Source organism: Hevea brasiliensis, chromosome 16 (genome assembly GCF_030052815.1).
Source record: "Hevea brasiliensis isolate MT/VB/25A 57/8 chromosome 16, ASM3005281v1, whole genome shotgun sequence".
NCBI classification, from domain to species: Eukaryota; Viridiplantae; Streptophyta; class Magnoliopsida; order Malpighiales; family Euphorbiaceae; genus Hevea; species Hevea brasiliensis.
The window spans coordinates 55436096-55444657 of record NC_079508.1 but is presented as its reverse complement, the minus strand read 5'-3'; the positions used below and the strand labels follow the sequence as shown (position 1 = coordinate 55444657).

Genomic DNA, 8562 nt, shown 5'->3' with positions numbered 1-8562 from the left:
TACGAAAAAGCAAGGTTCGGGTTTACCTTTGCCGATTCCGACTTGAGAACGCTCGGGATGCCCGACAATGGTGGGGTAGCCAAAACCTCGATCCAATTCGAGACTTTTCCAGTGTCGACCGTTCGCCGGAAATTCACAGATCCGGACAACTGTCGAATTTCCGCGAATTGAGATACCTACACGAAGCCCAATAATAATATATAAAAAATCAAGGGTGTTACAGAGAGTAGCTTGAATTCCTAGACGTTCTTGACATTCAACCACGGCCATTCCAAGATCTTGGTGAAGGAGCGAAAGCATGAAAAACATAAGTTTAGATCATTGGATTCAAAATTTTTTTCATCTAGAGTCACATGCATCATGCAAGATTCATTTTTATCTATTGATTTCAATGATAAACAACATATTAAAACTCTTTTAATATGTTTTTGGATCTACATTTGTCATTTAAGATTTTAGAATTAACAAATTAATTCATTAGAATCCTAGATTAGATCAAGAACAAGTGCACTAACCTTTTTGATGCATTGCAGTGTGTTTGGCACCTTTGGGATGCACCTATGACACTAGATGTTGTCCCTCTAGCTTGTCCACACCAAGATCACCAATGACAGCCCCTTGAACAGCTTCTAAAGCCTTTCCAATCAATTAGAAAATCAGGTTTTGCCTTCAGAGATGTTATAGATGCAAACAGAACACTAGAAATGATTTCTAGTATTTTTAATTCAAGAGATTATTGGCAAATCTCTTTGAATTATTGAGAGATGAAGAAGAATAAAGGGAGAGGTGCTTTGGGTTGTGGCACCAATGAAACAAATAGCAGATTGTATTTTTTCTTTTCATCCTTTTCCTTATATAGCTAGGTCACCACTTAAAATCCTAGTCACATATCATCTTCTGATTGGCTCTAGGTTTAATTGACCTAATCACATTGTGCCAAGTGTCAAACCTATATTTAATCTTGACTTTGATCATCTTACATGATTAAAAGACATATGGCAAGCTTATGTGTAGTGCCATGTGTCACCATCTCATGGTGCCACATGTCACCTTGTGAAATGACCAAAATACCTTTGTGTCTTAATTTTGAGTTCTCAACCCAAAATAATTATTTCTCTTTTTCTAATCAATTTAGATCAAATATAAATAAATTAATTAATCTCTATTAATTAATTTCTTATTAATTAAATTCATATTTAAACACTTCAAATATAAATTTAACTTGTACTATATATCCAATAACCTAGATTTGATTTCAAGCTATGCTACGGACTTTGCAATCTAATTGCAAACCAAACCTATTTAATTAATCAATTAAACTTTTTAATTAATTAATTAAATCATATTTAATTTGGTGATTACTTATGTATGTGTGTAACTTACTAGGCTCATTACTAATTGGCAATGAGACATGATATCAACTCTTAATATCATCATAACTCTTTCTTACTATAAATAATTTCTCTAAATCATTTTATGCACCTCATAGACCATGGTTAACACCTAGCATAGCATGCCATGGCCACCCAATTAGTAATAAAGTTTACCTTAAATGAACCTATAATCATATGTTACCATGCACTAGAATCTCTCTGTTACAAAATCTCAATTCGAGCTGGAGTCATGGTTTATGTTAAACTCCATTTGCTATGAACATTATGTTATCTTTTAATTCCAGTTCTTGATTAAAAAGATTTTCTCATCAGAAACTTTTTCCTGAATAAATCTATCTATCCTGACCAGGAATTTGAAATATCAAGAACAATTAAATAAACATAGGATTTTATCCTTATTTACTTAGGGTAACAGATTCCAGCTTGATTAACACCTACCTCCATATATAACTAGTAGGAGCCAACACATGCCCATATACCCATACACAATACAAGTATGAAAGCAGTATCAAACTCAAACCACCTATATACAAGATAACTGTGCTATCTTAAGTCTAAAGATTATATGCATTGATATGATTTATGATAATACATTGATAAGAGTAAACTTCATGTGCTTGTCATAAATGTCAATGGTTCAGCCTACTTATCATGTATAAGTGCCTATCATGTTTGTTATATGGCATAATACTCACCATTCAATCTTATTTATATCTCATATAAATACATTGGGAACAAACATGAATACAATCTTTCTGGATAAGTCATGTCCTGTGTGAAGTATCCTCGATTGTGAACCAATTTATGATACTTTGTACTAGAAATACTGTCACTCATATTTTTAACAACTTAAGAATAGAATTTGTAATAAAATATTAATAGATCTTTTCTATTACACATAAATATATTATGTAAACGGAAAAGTGAAAATGTCTTTTATTAATAAAAACATGTATAAAATACATATTAAATGATATGCTCTAGGGCATACTACTAACACTTGGCTTCATAAACTCTCTTTAGAACGCCATCAGTTACCTCCAAAGTAATATAGTAAATGATCCTAGCCACCACCTGCTGCTTTGCATCAAGGACTTTCTCAAACACCAGCAGCGCATTCTGTTTATAGTTCATACCATGTATTTTCAAAGAACATTTACTTGAATTTAATTAAAAATTTAAATTCTTGATTTTAATATATAGTTAATGCTAAATTTTTATTTAATTAAATATATATAGGATTATAATATATTTATATATATATATATATATATATATATATATATATATTCATTAATTTTATTAAAATGAATTTAATAATTTTTAATGAATTAATAATACTTATAGGATTATAATTATAGAAATACTATAGTAAGAATTATAATATATTTTTTTAGTATAAGTAGAATTATTATTAAAATAATATTAAAAATTTTAATTTATATTAATATTAAAAAAAGAAATTATTAGATATTTAGTGATAAATAGTTTGTCATTAAAAGTTATTAGTGACAGTATTAAATATTATAGAGTTAGCATCATAAAAAATTTAGTGACAAATTTTTTGTCACTAATTAGCGACGATAATATTTAAAGGTATTAATTATGAAAATTATTAATGATACATATTTTATTTACTAAATAGTATTAGTGACGAATTTATATGGTTGACATCTTCGGTATATATTATTGGCGATGAATTATTTTTTTGCTATTACAAATACGTTTTTTTATAATTTTGTAAATAATAGATAGATTAATAATATTTTTTATTTTTTTCATTAATTTCTCATTTTAGTTAATTATTTCTTGTAAAATTTTATATGTAATTGAAATTAAGTATAAATAGGACTAAAAATTTTAAATTTATGTTAACTCTAAAATTAAGAATTTGAAATTTATATAAATTTTAAAATTAATTTAAATAATAAAAATATTTTGTTATTAATTTTAAGAATAAAGGGTAATTTAGACAAAGTTGATGTTCCCCCTCCCTTGTATATTTATATATAATGTAGATTAATTTTTAATAGCTAATTAAATTTAGTCCTTAATTATCATAACACAAAATAATTATGTTCTTTTTACCAATCTTAATATTCTCTTCCTCTCACTTTTTTATATATTATTTTTTTTGTGCATTGCATATCATTTATACTCATGGTACATATATTCGTTATTTTTTATGTATAATTTTTTTATTAATTTTTTTATATATAATATAATATTATCATAAAATATATATTTTTTCACATTAATTTAATATAAAAAATACAAATCCACTTTAATTAGAAATAAAATATTGTCCTCCTCAACCTATTGTTTAGGATTTTTTTAAAATTTTAAAAATATTTCTATTTTAATTAAATATATTGATTTTAACCCATTAAATTTTATTTTTCATTTTCATAATATCAAATTGCGTAACCAATTAAATTTAGTTATTTATTTTCATAATACTAAATTACCATGGACATTTTTATCCGTCCTAATTTCTTTATTTTTAAAATTTTAAGAATATATTCTTATTTTGCCTAAAATATATTGATTTTTAATAATATTTTTTATAAAAATATAATAATATATGTATTAAACTTCATTGCTACTCGTAAATATTATAATTCCACAGTAATAATTTTGTTAATTAATTTTATATATTCACATTTTCACATAATAATCCTAGTAAGTTTTAAATTGAGTTGTTATAAATATTTTATTTCAATTGGCTCAATTCGCTTGAATTCATCGACCTTCACATGGATAATGCTTTGCCAAAAATGCCCTTGATGATTTATTTTAACTATGAAAATACCAATAAAAAAGCATCGATATTGACAGACATATATTTTTATCACTAATAATATATATCAGTGACGAAACTTCATCGCTGATTCATAATAATTCATCATTAAATACTTTCATCAATTAAGAGCCATTCTATATAAAATTGTCACTAATAATTTTTAGTGATGGCTTATTTATCAATTAAATTTATTAATAATTTTAATTTCTAATATTGTTATAATTAATATAATTAAAATTTAATATTATTTTAATGGTAATTCTATTTTTACCAAAAATTTTATTATAATTTTATATTCTTAATTTTATAAATATTATTAATTTATTAAAATTATTTATTTTATTGTAATAAAATTAATAAACAACTTTAACACCGAATCTCACTTCTACTAATTTATTTTTTCAATTATTCTAAATATTTACCAATTCATAATATTAAATTATAAAATTATAATTAAAAAATAAATATTTAATTAACATAATTATAAAATTATTATTAAAAATAAACTATTAAATTAAATAAAAAAATTGTATTTATATCATTGGATATGAAATACTCATTCTATTTAGTGATAAATATTTTATTTATTTCAAATTTATAAGTATTTTAAGAAATACTAATAATTGATAAACTTTTTACATTTAAACACTTTATTTTTACGTAATAAAACCCAAGCCTAATTAATTACGTATAATATGAATTTTTTTCTTTTGTCACTGCATTTTTGTGTCTTTCTTTAATAAGTAAAATCTATTTATAAGTTTTAAATTTTTTTGAGTTTTTATATGTTAGGTATTATTCTTATGAGAACAGCTATATGTGAATGTGATTTATCAATCGGTTGCTAATTGATTTAGTAACTAGTCTCATTGTAACTGATCAAATCGGTTACTAAATCAATTTTAATGAATTAGCAATCAATTCGATCAGTTGCTAACATATTTTTTTGGTGAAAACTATATATATATATATATATATATATATATATATATATATATATATATATATATATATATATATATATATATATATAATTGATACATACATTTTGCATAGTCATTTAGGTTTAATTTCGTAGCCATTTTATTCGATTATTAGTCACTTTTAGCTAATTTCATTAGTTATTTAGATAGTTTTTCATAATTGCCAATTTTGGATTAATTTATAATTTTAATTTGTTTTGTAGAAAAAATGGTGTTTTTGAGGGACTAAAAAAGAAATTTTGTCATTGAGGAGTGATTTCTACAGCCAAAGATGTCAAAAACAAGTTTCAAAGTTGAAGTATGCATTTGCCAAATTGCCCATAACTTGCTGCATAAGTTGTGCAGTTCTGTACAAGGAGAAGAAACAATGTCCCAAACCTGCCGAAATCTGCATAAGTTGCCGCATAACTTATGCAGATTCGTGTCTTGCTTATGCGACCTCACGGAAAACTGTATAACTTATGCAGTCTTGCACTTTGCTCATGCAGCTTCGCACAGAGAGCCCAGGAACCAGCCAAAAATTGCATAAGGGACTGCATAACTTATGCAATCCACTTATGTAGTTCCATAAAGTCTTCATAATGAGCTAGCAGAAGATTTCCTCATAAAAACACACCTCAAACACACCATTTTAGGGCTACTTGTCAGAGAAAAAGATATAAATAGGCCCTTATCCCATTTTAGAAAAGGAGACAAGAAAAAGAAGAGGAGCAGCAGCTGAAGAGTCAAAAAGGGGAGCTAAAACGTCACCCCCTCTATTTCCAAATAGATTTAGAGTTTTCTTTCCTTTCTTGCATATTTCTTACCTTTCTTGAATTGGGTTTCTTAGTTCTTAGCTTAGATTAAAGATTTATTTCCATATTAACTCAGAATTTCTTGTAAATATTATGGATAGTGAGTAGTTTTCATTAGATTCTGGAGTTGGGATGTAATATTTAAGATATTTTATGGATTTTGATTGGGTAATTCATATTTTGTGGTTTTAATGAGTTTTATTCATTTCTTGTGTGCTCAATGACATGCTTAGTGTAGGATCCCATTAAGTGTTATTCTTAATCCATGGTTGAAGCAACGAAATGAGAAAGCCTTGTGATAGATAATCAAGAAATTGGATTTAATTAACTTAGATCTAGAAATAGACTAAGGATTAAGAGGATTTACAGATTAATTAAGGAACTTAATGGGTCTTAATTAATTTTAACTCCACGAAAGTAGGATTAGATTGATTAAGGCACTCTTTGTCCCACTCAAAAGGGTATTCAAAGGATTTAAGAATTAATCTCCTTAAAACCCGTAAGTTCCACAAGATTGGATAACCAATTTAAAAATCCCAAAATAGCTTGAATATGAACTCCCGAACTCCGGAATCGCCTCTTTTATTATTGTTAATTTCTAATCGAATTTAGTTACTTGCCATTTTAAATCTTGCCATATTTCAATTTGCTTATTTTAATTTGATGCAAATTTAGTTAAATCATTACATTGATGAATAGATTATTAATTTTACACATATAGAATTCACACTTCGATATCTATCAATTTATTACTTTAATTTCAAAAATAGTTCAACTTAGTCAAAATTTTATATCAAAAATTCAATCATTAATACAACTCCTCGTGGGAACGATATCTTTTCTATATTACTTGTACGACCCGTGCACTTGCGGTTGGGCCACATCAAGTTTTTGGCGCCGTTGCTGGGGAGTTGTTTATTTAAGATTGAATTCTTGATTATTTTAGTTATTTATAGTTTTATCTTTGTTATCTTTTCATTTTGTGTTTGTTTGTTCTTTTTTTAGGTACTCTTAATCTTTTATGAGAATAGCTAGAAGCACAAGTGACACATCATTATTGTTTAATTTTGAAATGGAGAAATTTTGTAGAGCCAACAAGAAAGAAACCAGAAAAAGGAAAGAAGCCTTGAGAGAAATTGAAATTGAAGCAGACATGGCTGATGTAAGAATTAGAATTGGTGGTGGTAATGCTGGAAATGATCAAAACAATGAAAATGCAGCCCAAGGTGAAGAGGTTGTAAATGCTAATGTGCCTAGGGGAAGTATGATGGATCATGCTTTTCCTCGTTTTGATGACTTGAGAGAAAGTATAGCAAGACCAAGAATTGATGCAAATAGCTACAAGATGGATTTTGGGGTTCTTCAAATGATTCAAAATTCCCAATTTGGGGGACATCCTTCTGAAAATCCACACACACATTTAAAGAAGTTTGCTATGATTTGTAATATGCAAAAAAAATCTGGAGTATCTGATGACGCAGCAAGATTGAAGCTATTCCCATTCTCTTTGAAGGATAGAGCATTGGATTGGCTTGACTCTCTACCTCACAACTCCATTACAAATTGGGAGCAACTCACTGATGCATTTCTTACCCAATACTTTCCACCTGGAAAAACTCAAGAGTTGAGGAATCAAATGATTGCTTTTAGACCAAGAGAAGATGAGACTCTTTATGAGTCATGGATGAGATGGAAGGAGTTGGAGAGACAATGTCCACATCATGCCATTCCTAAATGGATGATAAACCAGAATTTTTACACAAATGTCACTCCTGCTATCAGAGTAATCATTGATGCTCAAACTGGAGGGGAATTAATCATTAAGCATGAAGATGAAGCTTATGAGTTGTTAGAGAAAATCACAAGGAATACTCATCTTTGGAGTAGTCCAAGAGGACCAGCTCCAACTCAAAAGAGGCAAGCTATTGGAATGTATGATCTTGATCCATTCAACATGATTAATGCAAAGTTTGATGCACTTACAAATGTTTTGGCTAAGAAGATGGAAGATTTAAGTATGTTGGTTAGTTCATCATCATCATCTGGAAGTTCACAACAAGTTGCTTATGCAGAAGGAACTACCAATTGTGGAGTAGACTATGGAGAGCAAGCTGCATATGTTGGTAATTATAGAAACAAACAAATGGGGAATCCTTACTCTCAAACTTATAATCCAACTTAGAGGAATCATCCCAACTTTTCATGGGGAAATCAGCAAAGTCAAGTCCCAAATCAGAATCTTCATCCACAACAGCAACAAGGAATTCCATAGCAAAATAGGCAACCATTGCCTAATTTTCAGTAGAGAAATATGAATCCTCCACCAAAACAGCAAGAACAAAGTTCCACCACAGAAGCTTTATTACAACAGATTCTTGCTAACCAAACTAAGCATGATGAGGAGATGAGAGATGAAAGCAAGGCTAGAACAGATGCAAACACATAACAGAATGTTGGAAAATCAGATTACACAACAAGCATCTTCCTCAAGTACCAAGTCTTTTGGAAAACTTCCAAGTCAACCGGAAAACCCAATAGAGTAGTGTCAAGCTATTACTTTAAGAAGTGGGAAAGTTGTAAATAATGAG

At 28.0% G+C, this 8562-nt stretch overlaps 1 non-coding gene across 1 annotated transcript; it reads right to left on the bottom strand.

Moving 5' to 3' along the window:
- Positions 1-7594: 7594 nt before the first annotated feature.
- LOC131175160 (small nucleolar RNA R71) lies at positions 7595-7702 on the bottom strand. The gene has a single exon (XR_009145322.1). It is a non-coding gene; the product is annotated as a small nucleolar RNA R71 (small nucleolar RNA).
- Positions 7703-8562: the final 860 nt, after the last annotated feature.